This window comes from Manis javanica, chromosome 9 (genome assembly GCF_040802235.1).
Source record: "Manis javanica isolate MJ-LG chromosome 9, MJ_LKY, whole genome shotgun sequence".
Lineage (NCBI taxonomy): Eukaryota > Metazoa > Chordata > Mammalia > Pholidota > Manidae > Manis > Manis javanica.
Genome location: NC_133164.1, coordinates 278,534 through 291,408, shown reverse-complemented (window position 1 = coordinate 291,408; position 12,875 = coordinate 278,534). Strand labels below are relative to the sequence as shown.

Genomic DNA, 12,875 nt, shown 5'->3' with positions numbered 1-12,875 from the left:
AATGCTCCCCCGTGGGGGTCGGGAGCAGAGTGAGCACTTGCCATGTCTGGTGGCCAGGGCACAACGCCCATACCGATGGGCAGCCCCGCTGCTCTGGCGCTCAGCACCATGGGGGTGCATCGGGGTGCACTGGGCAGCGCTCCTCGGCCAAGTCTAAGTCAGCTCCTTACTGTGTTTGCATTTAAAGAGCCACCTCCGTTTTCCTCCTTGGTCAGAGTCCCCGCTCCCCTGAAAGCAGTCAGAACCTCTCTAGCTCCAGGTGCGCCATGCACGATTCCCCCAGGCTTTCTGTCCAGGTGTCCTGTCCTGGTATCAGAACATGCATGCTGCTGGTGGCTCAGAGTGACAGTTAATGAAGCTCCTTACCAGTGTTGTCTTTCCCAGACTGTCTGGATGGCTGCTGGTTTTTTGGCCCAGGACTTGGTTGTAGAAAATGACAAGAGGATTTTAGGAGAGCAGCATGTCCTTGGCAAACAAGGCAGATAATTCTGCTGTTTCTGTGAGACTTTCCTCTTTGCAGTTGTGACTCCAAACCACGGAAAGTGGTTTCCTTGGAAGGAAACACCAAGAAAGCACACGGGAGTCCATCAGCAGATTGGTAATAGGTGGACAGCCACCATCTGGAAGGTTCCTGATGTGTTTCCTGTCCTCACCAATGCTGTGAAAATGCTCACTGATGAGGTTACCAAAGTGGTTACAATAGCAATAGGCTTCTTAGATTGCCAACTCTTTCAAAATCTTATTTACCGGATGGAGAAAGTGCTTGTAAAATCTGGAAACTTCACAGTAGAGCTTGCAAAAGTCTTGGTAATACTTAGAAAAGTCTCTGGTAAGCAAGGCCCAGGCTTACAGCAGGATTCAATTATGCAGCAAAGGGTTTAAGGTCAGTTACTCCAGAAGGGGAAGCTGAGCTTGTGATTACACAAGTGGGGGTCTCATATTCTGTCTCCTCTTTTCTCTTTCTCCAGGATCCAGGGGACAAAAATCATCTCAACCAGCGTTTAGTGTTTACACAGTTGCCTAAGGAACATGTCCTTTCAGAGAAGTGGTGCAAAAAAGGCTACTGTCCTTCAGCTTGAGGATCTGGGAGCACAGTCTTTAATGTGGCTATTTCCAGGTATGCCTGGGATCAGGGGGGCTGATGTCATTCAGTCTCTCCTCACCACTGCAAAACACAAGCCCACCTAGGGCAAGCCTCACCCTGCCCGTGAAGCGCACCAGAAGGGCAGGAATGAACAAGCACAGAGAGAAAAGAAGGCACCTGGAGGCTGCAGACAGGGGGACAGTCCTAGGCCCAGGCCTCCTGGTCCCGTGGGCACCCTGCCGCACCTGACAGTAGGCTGAGCCACCTGGGCTGCACCTGGGGGTCACGGCCAGGGCTGCAGGAGGCAGGCGCAGGTGCCAGTGCCGTGACAGACCACCCTGAGAGACTCAGAGAACGGCCTCCATGGCCTGAGGCCAACTCCTTGCTCACCACTGGAGCACAAAGTGGGCTCTGGGTAAGCAGGGGGGCTCGCATGGAGGACCGTGAGCCTCCAGTCTTCAGGGCGGGCTTAGGAAGAGCTGTGGGAGCGGCAGTGCGGGGCCGGCGCCTCATAGCCCTTCGTGCATCCGCCCCGGGTGCCCCTCACCACCCCACGCTCGCGTGCTGCCTGGAGTGTTCCTGGCCACCAGGTTTGGGGATGTTGTGCCCCATTTCCTTGAGTTCCCGGTGCAGAGCCACAGTCACCAGCCTCAGTCGCGAGATGTAAGAACAAGAGTTCTTTATTGCTAGTTTGAACTAGGGTCCCAGCAGCCCGCCAGAACACAGGACTCCGTCTGAGACCCCGAACAAAGTTTCCTTTTCGCTTTTATACTGTAGCAAAAAACAGGTAGGGGCTTTCCAAGGCGGGGGGGGGGGGGGGGGGGGGAGGCTGGGGGGGGTTCATTGTGACCGTAGCTGATTGGCTGAGGAGGGTTGCTGGGCAAGGTTTCTGTGGGAATGGGCGTGGCTTGAGCGGGAAACTCAAAATGGAGGCACATAGAAACTCAAAATGGGGGACACAAAATGGAGGCAGGGGTCCTACATTCCCCCCTTCCCTTTTTGTGCCTGGGTGGGCATTCTTGTCCCACTATGGGTCTGCACGGGGGTGACGTAATTGCGGGGAAACATGCCGGTCTGCCCGCGGCAAGCCCCTTTCCACCAGTTGGGGTCCGAGTTATCCAGGACACGGATAACGTCTCCCCGACGGAATCCCAGCTCTCCATCCTCCTGAGGGTCAAAGTCAAGGAGGGCCTGGACGTGCGCTGGCTGCTGCGGCACCTGCTCTATGTCCCGGAGGAATATCTGCTGGCTTCTGGAGACGGATGTGGATCTGTGATAATCTACCAGCTCCTTCAAAGAACTGAACCTCACGGCCCAGAGGAAATACTCCCCGGCTGCGGCTCGGCGCACCCTGAAGTGCTGCACGGCGTTCCCGCACCTGACCGAGAGGGCCAGCTGCCCGGGGGCGCTCTCGCTCTCCCGGACAAGGAAGGCCCCATCCTGCCGCTGTTTGCCGAGCAGTTCTTCTGCCTTGGCTCTGGGGATTTTGCCGAAGAACCACGGATGTGGCTTCATTTCTACGTAGTTCTTGGGAATGAAGCCGTCTTTCCCATTGAGCTCTGCCTTGTACCAGTTCCAATCACAATTTTTATTCAAAACCTTGAGGATGTCCCCCCTCTTGAAGCTCAGCTCGTCGTCTCTAGTAGCTCTGAAGTCGTATTTGGCGATGGCTTGGACTGCCGGGGGTGGCGGCTCGGGGGGGGCAGGCAGGGCGGGCGGGGCGGGCGGCGCAGGCGGCGGCTCCTGGAAGCGGGGGGCACAGGCTGCCGTGGGAGCGGGCGGGAGAAAAGGTGTCAGCCAGCGAGGGGGGTTCTCAACAAGGTGCTGCCAGGCGCGTATGTAGGGGGCCTGGTCGGGGTGGCCCCCGGGCCCCGGGTCCGTGACTCTGTCCCGAACCGCCCGAACCGCAGGGAGGGCGAGGGATCCCTCCGGGGGCCACCCCACCCCGAGGGCGGGCCACTCTGCGGAGCAAAGGGCTATGAGTCTGCTCTTGCGGACCTCCAGGCTAAGGCTGCGAGCCTCGGTCCTGAAATCAGAAAAGTGGTCAGTCATGAGGCTCAGCGGCGAAGACGGCCCTTGCCCCATGGCTGGGTGAGGGCCGTGCGCGTAAGAGTGATGGGGGAAAAGTCAGAACCGGCCAGACGACGACGACGACACAAGTCAGGACAATATGACTAACGGAAGTAGATGATGACAACACAAATCAGGACAATAAGACTAACAAAACCCACCAAAAAGAAAAAAAAAAACCCTTCCAGAAGTCTGACAGAAATATCTTCCAATCATTCTTCTCTCTAGAGAAGACTGACCCCAGAGACCCAGGGCCGTTCGCTACAGTCCTGAGCCTGCGACAGCCTCCCGCTGCCCTGAACCAGACGGGGCGGGTCCTGCTAGGACTACTGCCCCCCCAAAGCCAGCCGGCCTGCGGCTGGCGTGACTAGTCACCTCCAAACTCAATGAAGACCTCACCCGGTGGTTGGGGCTGCTGCTCCTCACGGGGATCCCGGACGAGCCCCCAAATGTTGTGCCCTGTTTCCTTGAGTCCCCCGTGCGGAGCCGCAGTCACCAGCCTCAGTCGCGAAATGTTGGAACTAGGGACCCAGCAGCCCGTCAGAACACAGGACTCACACTCAACAGTTTCCTTTTCGCTTTTATACTGCAGCAAAAACAGGTAGGGGCTTTCCAAGGCGGGTGGCTTATTGTGACCATAGCTGATTGGCTGAGGAGGGTTGCTGCGCAAGATTTCCGCGGGAATGGGCGTGGCTTGAGCGGGAAACTCAAAATGGAGGACACAAAACAAAATGGAGGGACATAGTTATTTAAAATGGAAGACACAAAATGGAGGCAGGAGTCATGTAGGGGACACAGCTATTCAAGATGGCGGACACAAAATGGAGGCACATAGAAACTCAAAATGAGGAAAACAAAATGGAGGCAGGGGTCCTACAAGGACACTGCTGCACAAGGCCAGGGAGGCAGGCTGTGCCTCTGGAGCTCCTGCAGGTCTGGCCTCATGGCGTCATCACTGAGGCAGTCCCATCAGGGCCAGGCGTCTGCCATGTGGCCCTGCCACGACCTCCTCCTCCTCCTCCTCCTCTGGCTACAGGACCTCCACCCACCAAGTGGCCTGAGCGGGAAAGCACACGTGTTGTTGCCGTCCTGGGGTCTGGGGGCCTGTGCTCTGGCCTCGCTGGGCCTGATGGGCAGGACTCCCGCTCCACAACGTCCGTGACCCATAGCCCCAGCCTCTGCATGGGAGGCCCCGCCCACTGGGCCCGCTCTCCCCTCCCATAGGCCCCGCCCACTGGGCCCTCTCTCCCCTCCGGTAGGCCCCGCCCACTGGGCCCGCTCTCCCCTCTGGTAGGCCCCGCCCACTGGGCCCGCTCTCCCCTCCTGTAGGCCCCACCCACCGGGCCAGCCCGCCCGCCCGCCTCCGGTAGGCCTCACTGCCTTGCCCCACGCTTCACTCCTCCAGGCCTTCTCAAGCAGCTCTAGAGAAGCAGGTTCTCCCCTTTGCGGAGCCCTGCTCTGTGAAGTCCCGACGCAGAATCAGCGCCGTAAGCCCAGCCACTGGGCTCTGCATCCGTGCTTCCCACAAGCTCGCCAAGTCCCCGGCACCCTTCGGTCCAACACCGGCCCGCACCTCTGAAGCTCCAGTCAAGCGCCATTTGCTGGGCTTCTGGCCTTTGCTTCTGTTCCCTTTGCCTGGAGTTTAAGGACAACTTTCCCCCTGAAGCCCAGAAAACTTCTTCAACCAGTTCTTTAAATTTGCAGTGCCAGTTATCGGCAGCTCCCTTGCATTTTCAGGATCTTACGTCCTGTTGCTTGGCTACCGGTGGGCAGGTCCTCTGCACCCTGCTCGCCTGGGCAGTAGGGCATCAGTTCTCTGCCTCCTGCACCACACACGCTGTTGGCCGCAGCAGGTATCGCTATACAATGAGCCAGTGATCCGCCTCTGGATGTTCAGTACTTGCCGTATATATATGTAGCTCATTGTGGATTTATTCATTGGGTTGATAAATGTTTGATGAGCAAACATTTGTTAAATCGAGATGAAAAAACATTTGTTCCAGAACATGGGAATATCAGGAAGTGAAAGAGGACTCGGCTCTCACTGTAAGCCAGTTAGACCGAACAGACCCATGAAGGACACGCCAGAAGGCAAGAACAGACACACATTCTTCTCAAGGGCACATAAAACATCCTCCAGGACTGACCACATCTTAGGCCACAGAATCACTCCCAGTACATTTTTAAAAACTGAAATCATATAGACTATTTTTGACCACAATGCAATGAAACAAAGAGATTGATAACAAAAGGGAAATAGGAATAGTTGCAAATACATAGAAATTAAATAACACACTTTCAGACAGCCAGTGGGTCAAAGGAGAAATTACTAAGGAAATTAGAAAAAAGAACAAATATGGTATGATCTCACTTATGTGGAATCTGGAAAAAAAAAACACAACAAAACTGAGCTCAGATACAGAGGACAGGTGGTTGCAGGGTGGGTTGGGTGGCATTGGGGTGGGCGAAATGGGTGAAGCGAGTCAAAAGGTACAAACTCCCAGCTGTAGAATAAATGTTATGGGGGTGTTGGTGACTGTAGTTAATAATGTCCAATGTGCTGTGAGAAAATGTGCAGCTGGTTGTGAGAATAAACTTGGAATAGTTAACTTGCATAATGATAGCTTGTGATATGCCTCAGAACATCTTAGACATGCTTAAGGTCATTTTAATCTTGTTCATTTTGCATTTTCAGAAATTAAATAACATACTTTTAAACAACCAATGGATCAAAGAAAAAATCACTAAGGAAATTAGAAAGTACCAAGAGAAGAATGGAAATGGAATACATATAGCAAGATTTTGCATAGTTTACTTTGCATATTTAACTATATTGCATATTTGAAAAATGCTGAGAGTGAATCTTAGCTATATGCACAAATATCGAATCATGATGTTGTACACCTGAAACTAAACTTAAGTGTCAATTACACCTCAAGAAAGAAAGCAAACTACCTTTTCTATTAAAAAAGAATAAAGATCTCAAATCAACAACTTAACAGTATACCTTAAGGAAAGCCATGTAAGCCCAAAGCCGCCAGGAAGAATAGTGAAAATCAGAGTAGCAATAAATGCAACAGAGAATGCAAAAACAATAGAGAGACAATAAAACCAAAAGCTGGTTCTTTTAAAAGATCAACAAAATTGACAAACCCTAACAATAGTCTAGAAATTAGCTATACAAGAAAAAAAAGAGATAAGACAAAAATAACTAAGAACGGAAATAAAGGTTTGGGTTACTACCAATCTTACAGAAAGCATACGGATCATAAGAATACTGAGCAACATTGGGCCAGCAAGTCTGATGATGGAGGTGAAACAGACATTTCCTAGAAACACACAAAGTACCAACATTGACAAAAGAAGAAACATAAAATCTCAACACATCTGTTGAAATAAAGAGATCGTAAATAAGACCTAAAGCTTATAAAAGTAGTGGAAGAAAACAAGTCTTCATGACCAAAACACAGGCAACCAAACATGTCGGACTTCATAAAAATGAAAACCTTTTGTACATCAAAAGACACTCTCAAGAGAGTAACAAGAGCCTACAGAATGGCAGAAAATAATTGCCAATTATATATCTAGTAAGGGTTTAGCATCCAGAATGTATAAAACACAACTCAACAACATAAAGACAAACTCAATTTTTAAAATGGACATAGGACTTGAATAGATGTCACTCCAAAGAAGATGTGTACGGGGCCGGCAAGCACATGAAAAGATGCTCATCAGAGAAATGCCAGTCACAACCCCAGTGAGGTCCTGCTTCCCACTGCAAGGGTGGGTCTGATGTTCCAGTGGAACCAGGAGAGAATGAGGGGAGAAGGGGACCCTCCCACACAACGGGTGCGGATGGGAAAACAGTCTCGTGGCTCCTCGAAAGCGTCACACATACAACTACCACATGACCCAGCAATTCAGCTCCTAGGTGTACATCCAAGAGAAACAAAAACGTGCAACCACATGGAAGCCTGCATGTGACTTCACAGCAGCCAAAGGCGGAAACACCCAGCATCCAGCAGTGGGTGGAAAGATAAACGGAGTGACGTGCAACGGAGCGCTTCACCCACAAGACATGGCGAAGCACTTGACGCTGCAGCGCATATGAACGCTGAAACATGCCCAGTGAGTGAAATCAGACACAGGAGTCCACGTGCTATCTGCTTCCCTTTAAAGGAATTATCCAGAATAAGCAAATCCGGGGGCAGAATGCAGATGGGTTGTGGGGAGGAAGGGGAGCGATTACATAGTGGTGACGGGGCGTTTTCCTGGGTGAGTGTTTGGAAGTGTCTTAACACTAGACGGAAGGGGCAGTAGCACAGCACAAGGGCTCATACACTTGCTGTGTGAACATTCCTCCTTGATGAATATCTGTAAGAGAAGAGCTCCATCTGTGAGTGAGCCGATGCCGACGTTTGGGGCGGGGCAGTACAGGGACCATCTCAGTTTGTAGAGCAAACCTTTCCTCACTTGTGTCCGAAACAGGCCCCAGTCTTGTTCTGCTGCCGTGTCAGGGCCCTCAGGTCAGGTCAGCCCTGGAGGCCAGGGCTTGTTGAAGGTGCCCCCCGTGAATCTGTCCCAGGAACCTCGAAGAGTACCTGATGCCTCGACCCAAGTCTTCCCCAAGCCTTCAACCTCTGGGCCAGGTCAGAGCTTGGATCTCTTGGCCATGTCCCCATGGCTGTCTGAGCCTTGCAAATGCCTGTCTGAGAAAATGCCATCCCACCTCCCTGCAGAGGAAAACATTTCACCCCGTGGGCCTTATTCAACAAGGAGGACAGCCCCATAACTGGAGCCCACAGGTGCACCTTCTGGTTGCCCGCCGCCGAGGCCGCAGACATGCAGAGGGGCCGACCCCTCAGTGGGGTTCACGGGATGGGCACTGCGCAAGGGGTAAGTGGTCAGGTTGCCGTCCCTGGATCCAGTGGCTGGAGCAGACCCGAGGGGCTGCAGGGCCGGAAACCCAACCCCAAGTTGTGTTTGCTCCAGACTGCAGACCCTCTGTCTTCACCCAGGTCTGGTCCTGAGCCTGGGCCTTCCCTCCTCCTCCCACCCCGAGGGAGGCAGAGACCCCTAGCCCCTCACTCCCACAGGGGCGGTGGGCTGGGGCAGAGCAAAGACCAAAAGCTATTAGCAATGCCAGCTAAGCTGGAGGATTCGGTCATGTCTGAATTTGCCAGAGTTTCCAGCTCTCGAGGCCAAGAGCAGCTCACACAGATGCCAGCCAAACAGCCTGGGCGCCCAGGTCCTTATTCCATGGCAGGCGGTTGCGCCACCCGCCTGGATGGCCAAAGCACTTTCTCTGCCCAACTTTGTCAGCCTCCCAGACAGTTGGCCACAAGTCCCTGGAGTATGTGTACTGGCCGGGCTCCGGGAGGGGTGTCTGTCAGGGCCACGGCCCTCTCGGACCCACTTTCCTGAGAAGAGAATGGGTGACACCCCGTGGTGACCCACGAAAGCTCTGTGGAGGTTCTTGGAAGAACAAACACTAACTTCCTCCAGAAATGTCGAAACATTCACTCTAAATGTGGCGCAGAGTAGTTAAGAAGGGCTGGAATTTTTGTTTATTCTTTTCAATGATGCTGTTTATCATGTCTTCCTGGCCAGGAGTGCACACAGTGCAGTTCCAGGACATGTGAGCCACGGCGGAAGGTTGAGGACTTGCTGTCAGAGACGGTGATCAAACTGCCGGCCTGTGGGATGGGAACCTGTGTTTTCCTGGCTCATTAAAAGAACTGAGCCCAGGACAGAGTGACCACAGGGGCCGTTCATCTGCAGAGGGGTGATGGGGATGAGCAGGTTCCTGTGTGACAGCGTGCAGCCCAGCCTGCAGGGGGCTGCTGGGGCCCGGCAGACGGGCGAGGTGTCGGCCTGGAGCAGGGTCCTGAGGGAGGAAGGAGCCGGACACGAGGCGGAGAGAACCTGGAGAGGCCAGACGGGAGAGGCTGCGCAGCCGCAGCCCCTCTGTGAAGCCTGGCAACCTGGCCACTTACCCCTTGCGCAGCCCCCATGCGGGGCGCCCTGAGCTCTTGGGGCCCATGCTCTTGGCCCGAGTGACAGCCTGCTGCACCCTGCCTCCTGCTTCTCACCCGCTCTTGGCCTGTGCTCTCAGTGGCCTCTGACACAGACCCTGAGTGTCACATTGCCCGGGTCACTTAGCCCCACCCTGAGGTCCAGGGTGGAGAGGGCTGGCTGCTGAGTGGAAGGCCACGTGCTGGGCTGGCTTGGAGTCCAGGACTGCAGTGTGAGGCTGGGATTGAGGCCACGGTCACAGGGGGCTAAGCCCTGGCTACACTGGCCAGAACAGGCGGGCCCCAGTGCCACCCCCGCCCTCCAGCCACCCACAGGCCGGGAAAGAAGTCAGGCTCAGCCTGTGCCCTCGCCCTGAGCCTCCCCGCAGGATGCCCACTGCGACCTGAAGAATTTGGGGCACCCTCAGGCCAGGTGGCAGGCCCTGTCGGGACTACGGCACAAGGTCCCCAGCTTCCCCTTCACTCTGCTCCCCTGGCTCCAGGCCAGCTCCCAGCAGAGGGCAGGCTTCAGCTCACAGCTCTGCCCGAGGATCCCCCTGAAACCAGTGAAAACTGGTCTTGGAGGCAGTTTCCTGCCAGACTGGGAGGATGTCAGAGAAATGGATTCACAGGGAGACTGTTGGGGTCCAAAGGTAACTCCAGGTCCTGGCGTTTCTGGAGGTTTACGTTCATTTGTGCAGATTTGTGTCTGAGCAGCCCCACTATGGCACGCACCTGCCTGCCCCTCTGTCTGGGCCGGCATGCGTCCCCTCCATGGCACCCTGATGGGCCTGCTTGTCCAGGTAAGGGGCCTTCCATGGGGACAACATCATAGGCATAAAATCAGGTGAGGAAGGAACTGAGGCCAGAGCCAAGTGGTTTCCTCTGCATCCTGGGCAGGGTGGCGAGAGCCGGCGGCCCCTGTGAGCTGCACCGGGAGGGCCCTCTCCTCTGAGGTAGGGACCCACTTCACAGGGTGTGGGCATCCCCAGAGTGCCCCATTTGGAAGGCTGGGAGGGCTGGTCCCAGCTGGCCTGGGAACCTCCTTTGAGAGCCACTCCATTTATTTTCTGGGCACATAACCTTGCCTTGCTCCTTGACTTCTCTGAGCCTCAGTCTCCTCATCTGTGAAGTGGGAGGAATAATCGCACCCAAATCAAGGGGGCCAGGGGATCAAGCGCACGTAAGTTACAGCATTCCGACCTCCGCCTGCCTGCCTCTGCACCCCTCACCCTGGTGACTGAGCAGCATTGTTTGTAGGGAAATCGGTCAGGGACCACAGGCAGCCAGCAGTGGTCCTGCCCCCGGTGCGTGCACATGGGGCTGAGTGCCGGCTGCAGGAGCGCTGGGCTCCCGTCAGCGGTTCCCTTTCCCACGAAAGGAGTGACAGCATCTGTTTGACCAACAGTTACTGACAAATCTGTTTTCTTTCATCAGTGCAGTCAGCACAAACAGCCTGCACAGCCTGATCTCTCCCTGGAGTTCGGTCGCCTTCTGACGTGCACCAGGGGCCTCTCTGGGTGTGTGGGGCATGGTGGTCAGGCCATGCACACCTGTCTCTTCCTAGAGTGGTGCCAGGGGACCAGGTGAGCCTGTGCAGTCCTGGGGCGGGGGCCCCAGGGCACCTGAACCCCAGACCACTCTGCAGCCTCCATTCTTGGCATTTGGAAGGCTCCCTGCCTAGGCCTGCATGCCTCTTTCCACAGTAAATTCCCTCCATCCTCGCTTCCCGGGGCGCCTGGATAGGAGGGCTACAGCCCAGGGTGGCTGCCCCCTGAGACACACCCCAAGGCCAGGTGATGCAAATGACCTGGGAGGTGACACCTGGGAGCCTGAGGCCAGCCAGTGGCCGGGAGAAGCTACAAGGCCCAGAATGCTGCCCAGGCCTTCAAAGCTTTTGTCTATGTTTTGATTGAATTGTTTGTGTTCTTATTATTGAGTTGTAAGACTTCTTTACATATTGTAGATAAAAGTCCTCTGTTGGAAAATATTTTCCAGTTATTTTCTCCCATTCTGCTGCTTGCCTTTTAATTTCCTTCAGTGTCTTTTGGAGGGCAAATTTTAAGATAGAATTTAATTCATTGATGTTTTTCGTAGTTTGATATAGTTCAAATATTTTGAACTTGTGTGCTGTATTTAAAAAGTCTTTTGCAAACTAAAGGTCACTATGATGTCATCTTGCATTTCTTCTAGAAGTTTTATTGTTTTAGTTTACACATTTAGATTTATGATTGGTTTCACATTAATTTCTTTATGTGTGTCATGTAAGTTAAGGGTTTTCTTCGCTCTGTGTATCACATACGAACGTCCAAATCCTACAGCATCGTCCTCCCCCTGACCTGCCCTGGAGCCTTCGTCAAGACCACCTGGCCAGGTCTGAGCAGGCCCGCCTCTCGGCCCCCGTCTGCCCCATCGATCCGTCTGTCTATTATGACACGACGTGTCAGTCTCGATTACTGCCTGTGACTGGCCTTGAAATCAGGTACTACAAATTCTCCGGCTTTGTTGCTTCCATACTTGTTTTGGTTATTTTAAGTCCTCTGCTAGGATTTTGATGGGGACTGTGTTGATTCTAGAGATTAATTTGTGGAGACTGGCAGCTTAGCAATGTTTAACAATGTTGAGTCTTCCCTTCCATGAACACGTTATTTCTTCATTTATTAAGTCTTTAATTTCACTCAGTAATGTCTTTAAACCATGAGTTTTTAAATCTTTGACATGTCTTTTGTCAAATTTATTTTAAGTATTTGTATTTTGAACTAATTATAGATTTATAAGAAGTCACGAGATTGTATGGGAAGGTCCCGTGCACCTGCCACTCAGCTCCCTGACAGTGGAAACCCACATGATATAGAACATGATCAAAACCACAGACTCCGTGTTGGCACGATAGTCAGCTAGACTGCAGCGCACGCTCAGTGGCTAGGCTTTGCCTGCACACATTTTATTTTGGGTCTGTCCTTGTGCAGGGATCCTGTGACGTGCAGACTCATGGCCCCACAGCCACACTCAAGACCCCCGTCTGCTCACCAGGAAGGACTGCCTGGTGCTGGCCTCCCTGGCCTTGATCGTCTCTATGATGGGTCATTTCAAGAACAGTATGTGCACAGAATGTGTATGCAAACTTTGAGCCTGGGCTTTTTGCCCACATAGTACCCTTGTGAGGCTCTCAGTGGCTCATCCCTTCTTGCTCCTGAGTAGGGTTCCATTCTGTGGACACACCAGAGCAAGCTTAGCCACTGAAGGACGTCTGGGATGTTTCCAGGGTTTAGTCATCATGAAGAAAGCTGCCATGAGCATCAGAGTACAGATTTTTGTGTGAACATAAAATTTCATTTCTCCAGGATAAATGCCCAGAGTGCAATTGCTGGGTCATATGTTTACATTTTAAGCAACTTCAAGACAAGCAGAATGGAGGGATGAGGCTGATGAAGGGGGTGGGGGATGTAGGGCCAAAATTAGGAGGACGGGTCTTATAATTTTCCTTTCAAAAATCACTTTTTAAAAAAGAAATGAACCTACATGTATAGGGTAAATTAATTTTCAACAAAGGTGCCAAGACAACTTAATGTGAAAATAAAGTTTCTTCAGTACATAGTGTTAGATCCACTGGGCATCTGTTGGGGGAGAAACCCTGACCCTCATCTCAAACAAGACACACACACAAGTAATTCAACGTGCATCACCGGTCTCCATGGAAATTCTGA

General features: G+C 52.9%; 1 long non-coding RNA gene across 6 annotated transcripts; it reads left to right on the top strand.

Annotated features, from left to right (window-relative positions):
- The first annotated feature begins 972 nt into the window (after positions 1 to 972).
- LOC140843330 (uncharacterized) lies at positions 973 to 12,845 on the top strand. Of its 6 annotated transcripts, none has more exons than XR_012120952.1 (3): positions 973 to 1,117; positions 5,850 to 7,803; positions 7,894 to 12,845. It is a non-coding gene; the product is annotated as an uncharacterized lncRNA (long non-coding RNA). The 6 variants fall into 6 exon arrangements; XR_012120949.1 differs by having other exon boundaries at positions 5,850 to 9,971; positions 10,069 to 12,845; XR_012120951.1 differs by having other exon boundaries at positions 5,850 to 10,351; positions 10,606 to 12,845.
- The last annotated feature ends 30 nt before the right edge of the window (positions 12,846 to 12,875 follow it).